Here is a 20279-nt window from a genome sequence, read left to right as displayed (position 1 = left end):
CTTGACGTCTTGCATATTTATAGCTGTTTGTCTGTGGCTTTTATTTTGAAGAAGACTTTGGCTGGACATAAAATTCTCATCTCATATTTTCTTCCCATTAAATTATTTTTTAAAAGGCTACATTCTTTTTCTAACAAATGTCGCTATTGAGAATTCTTACATCAATCTGATAGTTGTTTCCTCGTAAGTGATTTTAACTTCTTGTCTGGATACCACAGGGATTTTCCAACTCATTTTAAGAATATAATAATCATTGCTTAGAATATGACATGATGTTCATAATTTTGGTCAATTTTCTCAGGTACACAGTGTAAGGTACATGGATGTGCTTTGGTCAAGGAATAGGCCGAGGCGGATATCCAGGCCTACATGACTCAGCGAGTTTGGCGCACAGGCGCACACCTCCACTTGTTATATAACCTGTTTGTGTAAGTTCATACTTGGCTCTGAGCCACTGTTATACCTTATAAAAGGTATAATTGCCCTGCTAATGCTGTACAGGGGCTCTTCGGGCTCGGCTCAGCTCAACATGGCTTAACATGATGGGTGTGCTGGCATCCAGAGAAAGGGAGAGAGAGAACCAGAGCTGTCTGTCTTAGGGACAGAGGTGAGCCACAGCATGGCTTGCGCTGGTGCCAAGAGAGAGAAAGAGTGAAGCTGCTGACCCTGAAGGCGAGGGAGAGCTGGTCATGCAGCTGCAGGCGTGGGGGCAGCAGGTGCCACAGAGCCCGAGCAAACAGCCGAGATAAAGGCGAATAGTGTTGAGAGCTAGTGTGAGAAAGCTGCTGATGAGAGCTGCTGCTGAATAAAATCATCTTTTACCTGCCTACGGCCCCCAGAGTGTTCTTTCTGCTCATCCACCCGCTCCCCTCGGACTTCAGCATGGGCTGGACCTCGACCCTAGGATCTGACAATTGGCCATGAGGATGGGATGAGGTGAGTGGGTCTTCAGCCCCTGAGAGCTCCCGGGTCGGCTATGTGGCTGCAGTAGCCGGTGGTAGCCGGTAGCAGCGGAGCTGCTTGGATGGGCCCCAGTGGAAACGTGGGAGGTGGTGGAGCGGTCTCTCGTGAGTGTGGAGAAGGAGCTGAAGCACCTGGAAGTGCCCAGCACCGAGAAGTATGCCTTTGCCGCAGAGTCAGATGGGCGTTTGTGACTGTGCTGCGGGAAGTGCATGCCCAGTCCCCGCGGGACCCAGCACAGGAGGAAGAACCTCCGTTGCAGGCTCGCCCAGTGACCCGTCAGAAAGTAGAGCATGAGCAGCTGTTGGGCCCCAAGGGTGGGCCCAGAGCCCGTCTACTGTGGTGGAGCACACTTCCTATGATCCCTGTGCCCCCACTGAGTTGTAGGAGTGAAGTAAGTAACATCTGTAGTCATGTACAAACTTAATGCAAGTCATTGGGGAGGACATTGCTGAGCAACCCGGTCCTGCCCAAGAGTTCCAGTTCAAAAAGTACCTGCTGCAGTTGGCGGAAGTGTAAAGCCTTTTCTGGTTGATAAGAGAACTGGCCGAGATGCCTGGCTTGTGTGGGGAACCAGACAACCAGAGCCACATGCGGACTTCGCAATCTACTGGTCCCTGAATCTGGATAAGTTTTCAGGCGGAGCTGCGTTTATTAATGGCTATACAGGCTGGTCAGTGAAAGTGAAACCTACATCTCTGCATCTTGCCGTTGGCCGCTTGGCTCTCCGCTTACGCACTGTGTATGTCTCTCCCATAGCTGAGGACACTCTGGGGGCGGATGTTTTGCATGGCTTGGCAGCTGTGCTGTCTGTCAGGGACTTAATGGACCATTTGACAACTGAACTGAGACAATCCACCGAGTGCCTGAAACAGTTTGCCTTCATTTCAGGGCGTCTATGAACTTTTACAGTGTTGCTGCAGCAATGTGTAGCCCCATCATGTGTCATGATTTTGTTAATGACATTATGTTAACTTCTAATTCTCTTGCAGGTTGAGAAGTGGCAACACCTCTCTTGCCCGAGATTGGGATGATAAGGCTGAGACAGCCTTTCTAACCAAGGGTGCCCGTTTACACTAGAAGTACATGTAACCACAGATAGTTTGGGCTAGGGCCTACAGCAATGCATGGAACGCTTGGACGCTCCGGTGGGTTGTTAGTCCCCACTATGGAAGGGAGCTGAGCTCTGGTATTCCTTAAGAAAGAAACAGTTTAATAGCAGGATGGGTATGTTCATGGATAACCATCCCCTGGGACTGGGAACACGGTTAGTAACTGTATATGGTGCCTGTCAGTCTCATAAGAGTGTGGCGGGATGGGCTACAGTCGTCGTGCAGATGACTTACCTGACAGCAAGGTGGTGTGTTCACGGGTTACAACCCCTCAAACTGGGACGGTACAGACATCCACTTTAGCGAAGTGGGGCGCCTACTTAGAGCGGTAATGTACACTGAGTACAAGTCCCTTAGCAGCAGAGTTACAAGAGATTTTAGGGTCTATATCCTTAATGCAAGATAAGGCCATGGGGCCTGAGGCACCCCTAGACCCTGAGCCTTTACCGTAAGGAAGGGCATACCCTCACTCCTGGTGGGGCATGGTATACAGATAGAACTAGCCAGAGTACTTACTGCTGCTGCTGCAGTATTGACAACAGCCTAGTACTGACACCATATGGTTTAAAACCAGGTGTCGGCAAAGTAGCTAATAAGCTAAACTCAGGGCAGTGTGAATGGTAATCACCAAGCAGGTGACACCTATGGTAATCTGCATCAATAGCCGGACAGTTTATCAAAGCCTATGTATATGTATTGGGCCTGTGTGCCCAAACCTGTATATCAGGCTTGCATGCCCAGAGCTTATGTGTGAGGCTTATGTGTCAAGCCTATGTGTACGTATCAGGCCCAGAGTTTATATGTCAGGCCTTTGTGCCAAACCTGTGTATTAAACCTGTGTGTCCAAGGTCTATGTCTCCCTCGGCCTAGAGCGTGGAGTGTAAGGTACATGGATGTGCTTTGGTCAAGGAATAGGCCGAGGCAGATATCCAGGCTTGCCTGACTCAGTGAGTTTGGGGCACAGGTGCACACCTCCATTTGTTATATAACCTGTTTGTGTAAGTTCATACTTGGCTCTGAGCCACCATTGTCTGTAAAAGGTATAATTGCCTTGCTAACACCATACAGGGGCTCTTGAGGCTCGGCTTGGCTCAACATGGCTTAACATGGCAGGCTCACTGGCACCCAGAGAAAGAGAGAAAGAGAACCAGAGTTGTCCTTCTTGCAGATGGACAGAGGTGAGCCACAGCATGGCTTGTGCTGGTGCCCAGAGAGAGAAAGAGTGAAGCTGCTGACTCTGAAGGCAAGGGAGAGCTGGCCATGCCGCTGCAGGTGTGGGGGTGGCAGGAGCCACAGAGCCCGAGCAAACAGCCAAGATAAAGGCAGTGTAGAGAGCTAGTGTGAGAAAGCTGCTAATGAGAGCTGCTGCTGAATAAAATCATCTTTTACCTGCCTACGGCCCCCTGAGTGTTCTTGCTGCTCATCCACCCACTCCCCTCGGACTTCAGCATAGGCTGGACCCAGACCCCAAAATCTGACACACAGTGTGTTGTGCTTTTTAATATTTTATTTCAGGAAATATTTTTCAATTATAATTTTAAATATTTCTTTTTCATTATTTTTATTTTCTTCTTTGAAGACATCAATTTTATGTATGTTGGCCCTTAGGTTTCCTATGTCCTATGTCTCTCACATTGTATTCATTTCCTATTGCTGATGTTCGTAATAAATTATCACAAGCTTAGTGGCTTAAAACAACGCAAATTTATTTTCTTACAGTTCTGGAAGTCAGAAATCTAAAATGGGTTGGCAGCGCTGTGTTCCTTCTGCAGGCTCCAGGGAGAAATCAGTTTCATGCCTTTTCCAGCCTCTAGAAGCTGTCTCTATGACCTGACTCAAGGGCCTGTATTCCTAGAATCTTTCCTTCCATCGTCACCTCTCCTCTGACTCTAAACCTGCTGCCTCTAAGTACCCTGGTAATGATATTGCACCCACCTGGATAATCAAGAATAATCACTTCATTGGGACATCCTCAGTTTAACCACATAAAGTCCTTTTGCCTTCCAAGCAACTCTCATAGGCCTCAGGATTTAGGATGTAGACATCTTTGTGGGGTCATTATTCTGCCTATCAGGCAAATAATTCTCAAAACCTTTGTTTGAATCATTAAAAAAATGCGTTTCATTTCCCCTCAATTTTCTTCCTTCTTTGTTCTTATTTCCTTTACTGTACCTTTTATGGTGTCATTTTGCTTTTGTGTTTTTCTAATTTAGTCCTCTTTTGTGAAATTATTTTATTTTTTTCTTAATTTTTTTTTACTGATTATTCACTTGTTCTGAGCTTTTTCTATTGCTTGTTTGTGCTGTTTTTGTTAAAGCTCTCATTCTTCTCTAATACTTAAATGTTATATTACAGTTTTCATCTGTTTCATGACCTCATTTTACTGATGAATTCTTTCTTAATTTTATTAAGGCCTCATTTAACTTTTTATTGTAATAATTTGGTATGGTGCTAGAAAGTTTTTTTTTTTTTTTTCCCCACAATGTTTGAACGAGGAACAAAATAAGATGGAACTTTCTGGGTTAATAAGAGAAAGACAAGACAAGGTAGCTTTCTTTGTAGCACAGTTTAAGAATTTTTTTCTCTGTTTTTATCAGGGAAGGTTAAAAATATGTCCTCTCTCTACGAGTCGCTTTGTTTCTCTAAGCCGTATCTGGTTAAGAAAGGTTTCTCTGGCGGGGCGAGGTGGCTCATGCCTGTAATCCCAGCACTTTGGGAGGCTGAGGTGGGCAAATCATGAGGTCAGGGGTTCGAGACCAGCCTGGCCAACATGGTGAAACCCTGTCTCTACTAAAAATACAAAAAATTAACTGGGCGTTGTGGCCAGAGACTGTAATCCCAGCTACTCAGGAGGCTGAGGCAGGAGAATTGCTTGAATCCGGGAGGCGGAGTTTGCAGTGAGCCGAGATCGCGCCATTGCTGCACTCTAGCCCAGGCGACAGAGTGAGGCTCTGTCTCAAAAAAAAAAAAAAAAAAAAAAAAGAAAAGAAAAAAAAAAAAAGGAAAGAAAGGCTTCCCTGCCACTCATCTGTGAGGTCCACTGTCTTGTCATCCATGGCTGTGCTCTCAGCATCAGGTCTTGCATTTATTATTTTTGCTCTATTTTTATTTATCCATTAACAATGATAAATATTTTCCTATATGTTCTGAATTCTTTTTTAAAAAAATTGGATTGTGTATATTTGAAGATTACAGCATGATGTTATGTAGATAGTAAAATGGTTACTATAGTGAAGCAAATTAACATATCCATCATCTCACATAGCAACTTTTTTTTGTTGTTGTTGGCAAGAGCAGCTCAAAAGCATTTGCTCTTAAAGTAATTCCTGATACCTCCTTTCTCTGAGCTTCTCAAACATTCTCTCGTTCTGTCTCTCTCCTTTCATTCTCATGATTCTTTCCTTTTTCAGTTTTGCTATTTCCAGTGGAATGAGGCCTTGTCCTACTGGAGGGAAGTGTGTGAGATTTTATTGAAGGCCAGAACCACCATACCCATGTTAGTTTCCCCAACATCTGTGTCATTTTGGCGCTGATCTGCAATTCTGAGGCTGTGAGGACTTTTTCCAATATCATGAATTGTTTTTAGATATCTTTTTCTTCCCAGATTTCCTCTCAGGGCAAATTCTTTTTTTGTGTGTGTTTTGGGGGGGGGGGGGGGGGAGGGGGTCACATTTATTTCTTACCGACTTTTTGATTTTTATGACTTTTAAGCTATTTAGTGTCTTTCACTTCATGCTTTCTCACCACAACTGTTGATCGTGCATGTCCTGCGGCTGTAGCTACCTTGTCCCCAGGATATACCCACATTCTTGGGGCTGTTGTTCCCATCATCTCAGCTATACTAGCTTCTCTATTTGGTTTTCAAGACAAGTTTGGGACACTTAAAACAACTACACTGCTGACATAATCACGTTCCAGAAATTCCGCCATACATTACAAGAGAATCACTATGATTCCTGGGTTGAGATTAGACTATAGGAGAATGAGTAAGGAAGCAGGGAGAATAATTTTTAGACCATTGCAATAATCGAAGAGACAGATGATGACCACTTGGAAGATGTCTGTCAAAGTTAGATTCTGAATGTCTTCTGAAGGCAGAACCATAAGATTCTCTGATGGATTGGATGTTGGATGTTAAAGAAAAAGAGGAGGTGGAAAGAGCATCAAGTGTTTTATTTTAATATTTCAAGCGATGGAGTTGTCATTAGCTGGGATGTGGCCAATGTGGCTAAACCAGGTTGAGTGTCGTATTAGGTTAGGGTTAGCCTATACTGAGGTAACAAACACTAAACAATTTCTTGCATAACAAGTAAGAAGCAGGTGGGGAAGGGGTGGCCATCCTTTATCATTTAGCTCTGCCATCATGAATACATTTTCTTCGCTTTTGTTTTAGCAGAGGGAAAGCTAGCGGGAGGATCAGAGAGCGGAGTTGACAGTTGCTTCTACTTCTCTTCCTTCTTTTCCTTTCTGTTTTCCTCCTTCTCTTTGTCTACCCTCTCTTCTTCCTCTTACATTTTTTCTTTCTCCTCCTCCATTTTATTTCCTTCTTTTCCCAGAACCGTAAGTGGCATTCATCACTTCTGCCCATATCCCATTTTCCAAAACTCATTTATATGCACCCAATCTAATGGCCAATGAGATGGAAAATTTATTTGCTGCCCATTTGAGTTTCATTTTCAGTGAATTGCTGTTCAAATGCTCTACTAATTTTTCAATTTTTCATGTATGGGAGTTTTTTATATACTCTGAAAAAATTACTTATTGCATGTTATATATGTTTCAAACATCTTTATTGCTTATTTCTTAGCCTTGTTTATAATTATGTCATCATGGGGAATATGTTAATTTTGTAGTGTTTTCTTTATGATTTGAGTTTCCTACATCTTCTTTAAGAAATTTCTCCCTGTCTTAATGTCACAAAATATTCTTCTATTTTTTTTCTGAGTTTTGAACTACTGGCTTGTTTTATGTACTCGTTTATTTAATGCATGTAGGATTGTATTTTGTTTTATTTTTCCGTCTGACTTAATTCATGACGCTGTGCTTGTCATATATGGAGTTTTTGTTTATGTGCAAGTTTATTTTTGGTTCTTTGTTTCCATTGTTTCCAAAGTTGTCTCCATTGATATATTTGTTTCTCCCTGTGGAATAACAAAATGGTTTAGTTGCCATTATTATAAAATAAGTCTTGCTTCTTTATTTAGTATTTTGTCATTTAATTTATTGGTTATTCTTATACATGTACTTTTTCACATGCATTTTAGAATCAGCTTGTCAATGTTTAGCAAAAATGTTCTTGCTATGTTGATTTAGATTGCATTGAATTATATATATAAAGTTGGGGAGAAGTGAAATATGTATCATATTAAATTCTTTCTTCTAAGACATTGGCATATCTTGCCATTTGACCATTTATGTCTTTCAATGATATTTTCCAATTTTCTTCATATAGGCATTATCCATCATCTATTTGGTTATTCCTGGCTTTTTAATCCATTTATTTATTTTGGGAACTAGACTTTTTCTTTTAAAAAACGTTTTATTATTTAAAGGAACATTATTTTATTGTGTATGTTATGCACACATCCAAATACTTGCCAGACTTTAAAAAATTTACAATATTTTATCTAAAGAATCTATCTTTTTGATAAAAATGTAGTTTATGTTAATTTATTTTCATTAAGTTATTTAATATAGATAAACAGCTTAGTAAAGTGTCTGACATAATAAGGGCCTAATAAATGTTAAATGGTATTATAATTGTTTTCATTACTATTATTTTCTTGGTATGCAAATGTGTCACTTGAAAATGATGACACATTTTTTATTTAAATATTTATATCTCATTTCTTTTTCTTGATTTATTGTGTTAGTTTGGAATAGCATATATGATAATAGGAATGCCTTTATATTTCAACGTGAGGTGTGATTTTTTGCTACTGTGGTTGGTTAATTCTTCTATTGGGTTAGGGAAGTTAAATTCTATTTCTTGTTGGCTAAGAGCTTTTGAACAATCATGAATACAAGTTGGTTTTCACACAATGATACTGTTTGCATTTATTAAAATAAGGTTTATGCTCCTTTGGTATGTTAGTGTGCAAATTCCATTTCCAGTCACTGCAATATAGGAAGGAAAGCCCAAGAGAGGGATAGAATTGGTGTTGGGTGAGTCAATGTATCATCTGTGCCCCACTACATCCTTTGGACTTTGCAACATTTCATCCCTCTCCATCTTCTGATATTTGAAGTTCCAAATAAACTCATCATAACTTCAAAGTGCTACTGCCTAACATAATGCATCTATTCCTTGTACAAACAAAAACAAACCATCTCTTTGAAAGTGATGACACAGTCTCATCAGTTCTTGCATTAATTTCTGCTTTATGTGTATCCTCTTTTTAGTTTATAACTCAGCAGTATTTTGGTATCCTGTAATCTGTGCACTGAGATATTACCTACACATCCTGTATAAAATCACAGGTAGAAGGGAGAGTGGAAAATAAAAGGAATTATATAAAAATGAGAACATAACAGGCCAACGAAAAAGATAGGGGTCCTCATGATAGTTTTCATTTTTACAGCTTTTCATGAGGTCATGTTTGATATACAATAATTTCTGTTTTAACTACTCATTTCATATTTCCTTTGTTTTCAGCCAACACCTTTATTGGAAAGTTTCTTGAGCTGACAGTTCATTTGAAATTTATCCCTGAGAAGTTTGCACTGTGGATCCTGCCTTTATAAGATGCTGACTTATTTCCTTCACTCCTTCAACTGCATGTGGGCAGACTAGGAAGGAACTAGCAGGATTTCCTGAATGATAGACATTCTCCTCCTTATCTCCAGTCATACGTCAGCAATCCTACCTCTCTCCTTGATAGTAAGAATCATTTACCCTAGATAACACAATAGATAAGGAATATGGTAATTGAAGTTCTTCCCACTTGAAGGTGTTTCCATTCCCACTGACCTTCCAGACCACTCAAAATGGTAAAAGCAGAGCCGTAACGATCCAGTTTTGTGTAGTGCCAGGATGCCATGAAGAACCATCTGTAAGCCAGACTTGAGGTTTGTTTTTCATTTTTTTTCCTCAACTAGTCAGAGGGAATTCTGAATGAGGCCCAGGTATGTCCTGAGGGCTAACTATTAACATGCAGCAGGATTAGGCATTGACATGGTTTGGTTGTGTCTCCCCCCAAATCTCATCTTGAATTGTAGCTTCCATAATTCCCAGATGTTGTGGGAGGGTCCCGGTGGGAGATAACTGAATCACAGGAGGAGGGAGGGTGATTACCCCCATACTGTTCTTGTGGTAGTGAATAAGTCTCATGAGAGCTGATGGTTTTATAAGGGGAAAACCCTTTCGCTTGGTTCTCTCATTCTCTCTCTCGCCTGCTGCCATGTAAGACGTGCCTTTCACCTTCCACCATGATTGTGATGCCTTCCCAGCCATTTGGAACTGTGAGTCTATTAAACCTCTTTTTCTTTATAAATCACTCAGTCTCGGGTGTGTCTTTATTAGCAGCATGTAAATGGACTAATACAGACATTCTGGGAATGTGAAGATCCCACCCATGTTACTGTGAACACATTCAGGAGCTGCCAAAGCCTGATAAAGTACATATCTTTCCCACTTGGAAACAGAGGCTTATTTAGTCCTGCCTGTCTTCGGTAAGTCTATACTATATCAGATAACACCCACCTGATGTCATGCTCAGTTCACTTGATCACTTGGTGTCTGTATTCATGTGTTTCAACTGTATCGGGATTTTAACGACAAGCCAGGAGCTGTTTCTTCCATCCAAATACTAGCCAGGCCCCACCCTGCTTGGCTTCCAAGATCACATGAGTTCAGGTGTGTTCAGGGTGGTATGGCCATAGACAGGAACCATTTCTCAAAAAGAGAGCAGCTACTTGTTAAGGAGAGCCTGTAATCCCAGCACTTTGGGAGGCCAAGACCGGCTGATCATTTGAGCCCAGGAGTTCAAGACCAGCCTAGGCAACATGGTGGGACCCAATCTTCACAAAAAAATACAAAAATTAGCCGGGCCTGGTGACCCAGTGCCTGTAGTCCCAGCTATTCCAGAAGCTGAGGTGGGAGGATGGTGTGAGCCTGGGAGTTAGAGGCTACAGTGAGCCGAGATTGTGCCACTGCACTCCTGGCTAGGCAACAGAGCAAGACCCTGTCTTAAAAAAAAAAAAAAAAAAAAAAAAGGAGGCATGCCTTTGTCCACAGCTATGATTTTGAATTTAAGGCCTACCATAGGGTTGTTACAGAAACCTGTTCAGCCACAGGTAATTTGAGTGCTATTGGATCCATTGACTATCATAGATTAAAGATGGCTGCATAGTCTTTACAACACTCACTGAAAAGTTTCCTAATCCCTCTCTGCTTGAATCTGGTCTAGCTTATTAACTTGCTTAACCAATAAAGTATGGCAGAAGTGATGCATAGCCAGTTCTGAGGATAGCCTCTTAAAGGACCGGCAGATTCTACTTTTCCCGCTTAGAGCCCTGAGCATCCATATGGGAAATTCAAATATCCTAAAGGTGTCATGCTGTAGGGAAATGTAAGCAACATGGAAAGATCATAGGTAGAGACCACATGGAAAGATTCCAGTCCCCCAGCCATTTGAGTTAGCTCATCTGAGGCCCAGACATAGTAGAAGAGGAATGAGTCTTCTCCACAAAGCCCTGCCCAAATTTCAGATTTGTGAGTTAAAGACATGATTGTTGTGGTTTTAAATAATTATGATTTGGGGTTATTTGTTATGGCATAACAGATTACTGCACAATAGTTCATAGAGACTAGTTAACATGGCTTCTTACAATGGGGCCTGACCCAACTGAATCCAGTTTTAGTGTCTTTACTCGTACAGATTCCACTCAAAGCTGTCAGCCTCATGGGCTACCTGGTAAATAGAGCAGAATATCCAAATGCAGTATGGAGTGCCTCCAAAGTTCAAAGAGGCAACCAAGTGTTGTGACTTTCTCTTACAATGGGATGTACAAAATAAGGCAACATGCATTTCACTGTGGATCTGAGAGGAACAGTTCAAACATTAGATGCCTAAAATTTTGTTGTGGTTGCAGCTCCCTGGATTTCCTGGTACTTTATCATCTGTACTCTGGAATGCACATTTCTTAACAAGGTATTGAGGATACATACATGCTACTTCCTACTCACTAGGTCCCATCAGTGAGATGTCATAAATATGGTGAGCCGTGGTGATTTTCATAGACACCACACTGTTGTTCAGTGTTTAGTCAGCCTTCAATAAAGACAGAGGTCTAGGATAATTCCCTTTTCTGACCTAGACCCGGGGGAAGACAATGTTTATTTTGGTTTTGGATGGTCGTTAGGCATTTGTTTTGTGTTCCCTGGGCCATTCTTTGGGTTTGGAGATCACTGATTTTGCTAGAAAATAAGAGTAATAAAATTTTTTTGTTGAACGCCGCAGCCTTATTTTAACCATGCACTGAAGAATTAATAGCGTTGTTTATGCTCACTTGAGAAGTAAGAGTCTGGAAAAAGTTATTGTTAGACATTGGATGAAGACTTGAGAAAGGTGAAGCAGTGATTAAGTAGTCATTGTAGGTGAAAACTGGCTGCAAAGACAAATGTGAGATATCTCTTTTGAGTACCAGCAAGACTGTAGATTCCTAATGTGGAAAAAAATGGTCTTTGCATTTTTAATTTATATATTAAAAGGGAAGTTCTTTGCTCCTGAAACCTGGAGAAGATGGATTTAAATAAATCCTTGAATATTAGGTCTAGGGGTATTTATATGACAATATGGTTTAGGTCTGTATGCACCCAAATCTCACGTTGAATTGTAATAATCCTCAGATGTCAAGGTTGGGGCCAGGTGGAGATAATTGAATCATGGGGGAAGTTTCCCCCATACTGTTCTTGTGGTATCGAGTAAGTCTCACAAGATCTGATGGTTTTATAAATGGAAGTTCCCCGGCACACGCTCTCTTGCCTGGCACCATGTAAGACGTCCTTTTGCTCCTCCTTCACCTTCCTTCATGATTGTGAGGCCTCCCCAGCCATGTGGAACTGTGAGTCTATTAAACCTCTTTCCTTTATAATTGCCCAGTCTCAGGTATGTCTTTATTGGCGGCATGAGAACAGACTAATACCTATGAAATATAAAATTACAAAACTAAGTGTGGTATAGTAAAAGATATAGCATAGCATGCTCATTATTATACATGTTGTACCTAAAACAACTGAAAATACATTCCTGTTTGAGATATCTATGCCAGTTTATCAAGAGAAGATGGAAGTATTTGTGTATGTTTGATGTTTAGAAGCACCATTATTTTCATTTTCCTAATTACTGCAAATGAGAACTCCAGGTGATGTACTATGACTGATGAAAATATCCAAGCATTTCTTTTGGTCAAGATATTTAGCAGAGAACTAGTTCCTTATCTCACTCTCAGATATGCCTTTGAATATAGAGAGATAGGGAGAGAGAACTCATATATTCCTTAGGATTTCTCAGGTACTTAGCTAACAGCAGAACCCCTTTGATCACTTAAATGACCTCTTCTTTACAATTAAGAGAGAGTAAATTAGTGAAAAGCTCTTGCCTGAGAGTCTCCTGACTTCGCTCCTTAGGGCTTGTCCTGGAATTTGCAGTCATGTCTGAAAGAAAAACAAAGATGGAGCTCCCTCAATGACACATCCTTTTTTAAGCATTAGGGGGAATTGGGTGTTACAGTTCTCTTGGGCAAGCTGAAGTGCACCTGGTCAGTACTTTGCTCACTATGACCTTACAGAAACTTTGGGGCATTGCTGCAAGATGGTATTATGTTTTCTTATCCCACTTTGTAAGTTAAGTCCCTCAGAATCAGACATGATTTAGCAATTTCCTTTAGGAGCAAAGGCAAACATTCTAAGTTTATATTTTTGCCATTGGTTTTTTGTTTTATATATAATATATATTTATTTATTTTATTGTTGTTAAGATGACACATCCTAGCCAAGTGGTGAAGATGCTTACATACTGTCAAGATGTATTTTATCCTCTTTACTAGATGTAAGACTAGTTCAGACCAGTGTAAAACACTTGCCAGCTTTTTATTTTTAGGCCAGATCTTTCCATTTTCTGTCTTTTTGGTGAATATTCAGTCCATTGGTACACATTATTACTTAAAGAATTGCTAGTGAACGGCATTCATTAGGGGCTTCTGGACAATAGGTATTTTCAACTTACCAATAATCGTTTATGTTTTAAACTAGGATGATAGTAAGTAAAAGCCACCCTCCCCTTTTTAAAGTTAGGGCTGATAAAGGATCCTCCCCTGCTCACTACTACAATGATTTGTGTGTGAGCATATGTTTTGGGAAAGAAGCTTTTCTCTGTGTATTTTTCAGGATTAGTATCTGTTTAATCCTCCAGAAGGAGCGGGAAGTGAAGCAACCCACTCCTGTGTTCACATCATAGACCTACATCCTGCGCATTTGCAGCATGTCTATTTCAATGCTTTTGAGTGGGAGAGGTTTGTTGGTGAGTGTGGCTGTTGGAAACAGATAAAGAGGAAAACCTTAAAGATAAATTGGCAATCCTTTTCCTAAGTGAGTTTCATTTTTAAAAAGAGAAGACAGAAAAGCTTCCATTACTCCTTGCTTTAAAACTTTTAATGGAATGCCATTAAGAAATGAGATGTGTGTATTTCATAGTCACTGGACTACTGAATATAATTTAATCACAGTATGTTCAATCATTACTCATTTCTTTCTCCACACTAGTACAAATTAGGAAATTAGGAAATATTAAATTAATATGTACTTTAATGGAGAATAAATTATGAAAACAAAAAGTTCTTTGGAGGGAGCTATATGTTAATATCAGGAACGGGTAATCTGCATGTCTCTACACAGAGTACATAGTTTAATGCATTTAAATTACTGGATATCTAAATTATAGGTTAATTATGAAGTTATCTACATATCATAATCGTTGACTCACTTTGCTTATTTTAAAGTATGATAATTAATTCCGGGTTGTCATGCACAACAGTGCCTAAAAAATAAATTCCAATATTTACACTTCGAGAGAAATAAAATAATATGAACACAGGCATGAATTGGAAAGGGGATTAAGTTTAAAGACAGGCAATTTTTTTGTGTGTGTATTACAAAGTTTTAGGGACTAGATGACATTCTTAAGGTATTTTAAAATAAATTTACATTTTTAAATAATCAGGCATGTACTTTTAGTCAAGGAGGGAACAATAGAAGGAAAAAGTCCTTTATATAACCTTTGAAAGAGTCTCTCATAGAACTGTAACAGTGTTATATATTATTTAAATCAGGTGGATGAGAAGCTGTTATTAAAAAGTGTGACAGTATCTGGATTTGAAGGTGTTCTCTGCTGCTGTCAGTTTTGTTTGAAATGCCTCATGCGTATTTGTACTTTAAAAAGATTGCTTTTGCACCAACCTAATAAAACTATATTTTCATCACGATATTGCTGAATGTTGGCTCTAGAATATATTGCAAATTAAAAATGCCAATGAGTGTATTCTCTCTTATAAAACACATTTTAAAATATTTATCTAAGGATATAAAGTTTTAAAGGCAACCTAAGAAAATAAAATGTTAGTAATGAACATTTAGAAGCACAAAATATTAATTATTGTATTAAAGGTAGTTTTTGCAAATAAATTGGCATTAGTAATTATGGAAATGCAAATCAAAATCACAATGAACTATCACTTCACAGCTACTAGGATGGGTATAATTTAAAAAAAGCAAAATAAGAAGTGTTGGTAAGGATGTAGAGAGACTGAAACCTCCTTTACATTGTGAACAGGAATATAAAATGGTGCAACCATTGCGAAAATGTTTGGTAGTTTCTGAAAAAGTTAAACACAGAATACGATCCAGCAACTCCCATCATAGGCTTATATTCAAAATAATTGGAAAAAAAGACTCAAACAGATAGTTGTATGACAATGTTCACTGCATCAATTTTCACAATAATCAAAAGGTAGAAACAAGTGAAGTGTCCATCAACAGGAGAATGGGTAAATAAAATGTGGTACACACATATAATGAACTATTATTCAGCCATAAAAAGTAATCAAATTTTGATGCGTGCTATGACAAGGATGAACCTTGGAAACATTATGCTAAGTAAAACAAGCCAGATAAAAACTAATAAATATTGTATAACTTCCCTTTTATTAAATATCTAGATTAGACAACTAGACGCAGAAATTGGATTAGAGGTTACCAAGGGATAGGGAGAGGAGGGAATGGGGAGTTATTGTTTAATTGGTACTGTTACGGGTGCCAAGTTTTGAAAGAGATGGTGGTGATGATTGTGCAACATTGTAAATGTAATCAATGCAACTGAATGGTACACTTTAAAATGGCTAAAATGGCAAATACTATGATATATGTTTTGTCACAATAAAAATATTAAAAATAAATTGGCTACTTTTAAGATTAAATTATAATATTAAAACCTTTATATAAAAATCTGTATTTTATATTTATCTGTTTTTGTAATTTTTAGGGAAGGAAACAACATATGAGACGGTAGAAATAAAAAATAAGTGTTGATACCCGTTGAAGTTTAATTTCTGTAAAGCTCCTAGCCCCCTTTCTATGTGATAAGTGCTTTCCTTGACTATTCTATGTATGACACAAACTCCTTTGAAATGTTTAACTGGATTCTATCTAAATTTTAGTCTACACATGAAACTAAACTATGTACCTCTGAAGCTGTGCTCAAGACGTTCAAAATCCTTGCCATTTCCAAATTACTTTTAAAACATAAAAAAGCAATCATAGTGAGAACTTGTATCAACTAAGTCTAGTTTTAGTAACTTTAAAAATAAACATTATGATATTTATTTGATAATGAAATCCTAAATATTTGATACATTGTGAGTACATGAAAGTCAATAAAATATGAAAATAGAAAAGAAATGAGAGAAAGGTTTAGTCTATTCCAAATTGTCTGCGCAATTGGAGTAGGTGATGAAACAATCCTAACTAGACAATAATACAGAAACCTATTATTCTGATATTAGTTGCATTTTTAAACTTTCCTGTGAATATGGTCTGGTGGTCTGGGATCATTCAACCTTTGGAGCCAAATAGAAGCATGGGAAAGGTGTCCAACTTCCCCCATTCCACACCTGCATGCAGAATCATTGTGGCACTGTGCTTTGTTCTCCAGTACATCAAGCACTCACATTTGTGGTTGCTTCTCCACCACATTTGTAATGGGTCTTTCAGCCCGCAAGAATGCTTGCCTGTACTATTGCTTTTCAAGTTGGCCTCATCTCTCCCTGAGAGCTTCTTTTCTACCAGCAGCTGACAGCAGGATCTCCCTACTGCCTCCATTAAAAAGTGTTCATTGCGAGAACACATGGACACAGGGAGGGGAACACCACATACCAATGCCTGTTGGGGAATGGGAGGGCAAGGGGAGAGATAGCATTAGGACAAATATCTAATGCATGTGGGGCTTAAAACCTAGATGACAGGTTGATGGGTGCAGCAAACCACCATGGCACATGTATACCTATGTAACAAACCTGCACGTTCTGCACATGTATCCCAGAACTTAGAGTATATATACATAAAAATAACTGCTCATTGCTAAGTTCTGGCACTTCAGTCCTCTAACTCCTGCCTTTCTTTCCAAAATGTGATTTGGGGCTGGTCTTTTCTCTGCCCATCACCTTCCCTTGTTCCTGAGTTTTGACTCTAATTAGACACTTTGGATGACTACAATATTAGTCTGTTCTCATGATGCTAATAAAGACATACCCAAGTCTGGGTTATTTATAAAGGAAAGAAGTTTAATTGACTCACAGTTCCACGTGGCTGGGGAGGCCTCACAATCATGGTTGAAGATGAATGAGCAGCAAAATTATATCTTACATAGCAGCAGGCAAGAGAGCATGCGCAAGGGGAACTCCCCGTTTTCAAACCATCAGGTCTCGTGAGACTTATTCCTTATCATGAGAACAGCATGGGAAAGACCCACCCTTATGATTCAATTACCTCCCACTAGCTCCCTCTCATGACATGTGGGAATTATGGGAGCTACAATTCAAGATGAGATTTGGGTGGGGACACAGTCAAACCATATCAGCTACCTTAGCTGCAATGAATATTTACTTGGCTTTCACTTCAACTTTTACCAACAGTGGTGGATGAGTAAGGGGTGGTGGTGGGCTGGGGCACAGATCAAACAGATAAGAGTCCAGTCTTAGGCTGTTGCTTTCCCGAGTCCATTGAAATAGACTTTTAATTGATTTTATGCTCTTCAAACTCTTCAAATTGCTTCAAAGCAATATAGATTGCCTTTCAAAAATATTTTTCAAAATGCAGATGTGATAATGTCCTCTGCTTAAAAATATTTTATGAATTTCTGTAACAACATATTTTCTTTACAAATTCTATTTCATATAATAATGGAAGGATAGGAATTATCTATCTATGACACATCTGCTTTTCTAAATAAAACCACTTTTCAAGTTAAGCTTCCTGGTTCTAAGTATTTATATTGAATAATCAAATAGATATACAGATTATTATAAACCCACTGCTAGTATTAACTATGCTAAGCATCTCATGATTTCTGTCTTGTACAACCTCTATTTATTGGGCAATCAATGTAAATAGAGCAGGACAAGAAAGAGGAAGGTCCTACAGTTTAGGAGGACTCCCTATTTTAACTCACTAAGACTTGGTTTTAACAAAAATCAAGTAAATTTGCACGTTCTAGCGTGACTTCTCTAGAAGAGGGTTTTTAATAGGGCCACTGAAGTTCATAGTAGTACTCCTGCAACATAGTACTTTCTGAAATATTCCAATTGTTTTTTCTATGTCTATTGTTGTTAATTTTCTCCTGTCAGAGTTTCAGCAGGTCTTGTCACTAAGTGTGAGATCTGCAGAGGGATTGGCTGGCTCTAGCACTTCCCCAGTGTGACTTTTCAGAAAAGTGGCAGCCATTTTTGGTTGTGACAGTTCTTCAATTATGTGACATGGCCTTGCCTAATATTTCAGATTCTCATACACAGACTGCACTGGCTATATTCTGTAATCTTAAGCATCAGTCCCCAAAAAGGACTCTATTGGCTCAGTTTATATTCCTTTGCACACCACCCTAATAAAGCAAGGTTGGTTTTTGTTCTCAAGCAATGTTTTAATTATATAGTTTGCATTTATAAGAGTAATTATGACTTAAGTTGATATGAATGATAATCATTGGTTTCATTTCCAAATTAATCTGTCATCTCTCAACTTCATTGATTAGAACATACTAACTTATGAAAAAGTCCCCATGATCATGACTTGATACTCAAACAAACTGCCTTGAAAAGACGACCATGCAGCCTAATGTGAATAGAATGATTTATCAGAATAGTCTATAATCTTGCTAAGCATGCAGCCAACTTGGAAAATCTTTTCTGCTTCCTATCTTGTGAAACAAAGGGTCAAAAATCTGTGTGGCCCTGAAGGATTTGGGAATCACAGTAAAATGACCCCAGTGGATGAATGAGATCATTTTACTGAATGAATAAAATGATGAGTAATACAAAATTGTCCTGTTAAGCTGCTTGTTACCTAGAGTCCCTGCTAAGCTGCTAGAAGTCAGCATGAGTCCTTAGCCACCAGTGCTAAAAAATACTGATGACCTAAATCATTTTGTGGAGTAAATCTATACATAATTATAGGAGATTATTTAGAAATTATAGTAATTTGATATCATGTTGATTTTCATAAACATTAAAAAATTAATATAAATATCTTGTGCTATATGTTTGTTTTCCTGGAATGTACTTGTTAAAAATTAAGCACTGACTCACAGAAACATCTGGGCAAGAGTGTGGATGACTCAAGACAAACTCATCACTGTTATTGAAACACAGAGAGCATGGCTTCCTGAAAATGAGTTGTGAACATTATATTCTCAAACAGTGGGCAGTGGTCTCAACTATTTCTCCACCCTCATGCATCTCAGCCCTCCCCACATGATTTGGATAGATGTTCAGCCTTCACTGGTGGAATATTGGCAATAGAATGAAAGCATGCTGCTTTTATCATAAGCTTTTTGCTTGCATTGTTTAATGACTTTACACAGTAGCAACCACAGAAACGTAATTTCTTTTTACAAATGATACTGATAAAGTTGTGAAATAGGAGAATCATGAATAACATGGAATACTAATTTTTTTGGTTATTGCTCACCATGGAAATTCAAGAAAAAAACACAGAGGCAGTTTGCCACTTTCATGTAAACTAATCCTAATGATTAACCTTGCTTTAGATTGAGTAAAGTACAGAACTGCATAAATATGTCTTTTTAAAATTCTTGCCTGAAGTGTGTTTCTAATTGTACGATACTCCTGTGCTTACGGTATTTAGACCACATGTTTAAATCAAAGAGTTTTTAGTAAGGGATTAGAGCACTTCTATTCCAAAGAGTGCTGGCTTTCTTCTTTCCTTTCTTTGTAAAGCTTGCCACTGCTTGACACAGGCTGAATCTTTGATGTACATATAAGGTTTGATTTTTACTTTAATGTTTTCGTTTATGATCTATTTTGTAGATTGAGGATGACATTCTGCGGTTGAAAAAAAGGGTGAAGTTATTTCCAGAAAGAAAAAAAACCTCTTTCACCCTGGAGCAGCCATTTGGAAATTATTTAATCACACTAAGAGGAACCTTGAACACATTAGGTTATTTTCAGACGATCTTTCCAGAGGTAAGCAGCCAAATTCTCACTAAGAATAAGTTCATCTAGCATTGAGATTGCGTCAGTATCAGAAACACAAAATACTATTGAGCCATGACAGTCTCTCTTAACCAATGATTTTAGAGAAATCTGGCTGGTTTTCCATGTGCCGCCTGGTGCTGGGCAGGTTGGCTGTTGCATGTTTGTAAGGTTCAGCTGTGTCCAGAGAGAAATATAAAATAAATTAATTTAGCACTGTCTCTGAATTCTAATAACAGTGTACTATTTGTTCCTTAAAAATGTGAAAAAAAAGTTCCAGAAAGTTAGACCCTTGGACAAGTTTGCTATTAAGAGTATAAAAAAACAAATTAACTTGGTCAGAATTTTAAAAACAGTGATTTATTTAAAAATGAAACACAAAGAAAATTGCAGCTGAATTTTGCACATGGTCAGGATTTATTAGCAAATAAAACGTTATGCATATATACT

The 20279-nt window shown here is 38.8% G+C and overlaps 1 long non-coding RNA gene across 1 annotated transcript in view; it reads left to right on the top strand.

Annotated features, from left to right (window-relative positions):
- Positions 1-512: 512 nt before the first annotated feature.
- The window catches only part of LOC126951973 (uncharacterized), a 43216-nt gene continuing 23449 nt past the window's right edge, over positions 513-20279 (top strand). The window contains exons 1-2 of the long non-coding RNA XR_007724751.1: positions 513-936; positions 19665-19820. This is a non-coding gene — a long non-coding RNA (uncharacterized LOC126951973). The remainder of the gene's footprint in view (positions 937-19664; positions 19821-20279) is intronic.

The sequence above is a fragment of the Macaca thibetana genome, chromosome 4, assembly GCF_024542745.1.
Source record: "Macaca thibetana thibetana isolate TM-01 chromosome 4, ASM2454274v1, whole genome shotgun sequence".
Lineage (NCBI taxonomy): Eukaryota > Metazoa > Chordata > Mammalia > Primates > Cercopithecidae > Macaca > Macaca thibetana.
The sequence above is the reverse complement of the archived record's forward strand: the minus strand, read 5'-3'. Positions and strand labels throughout refer to the sequence as shown.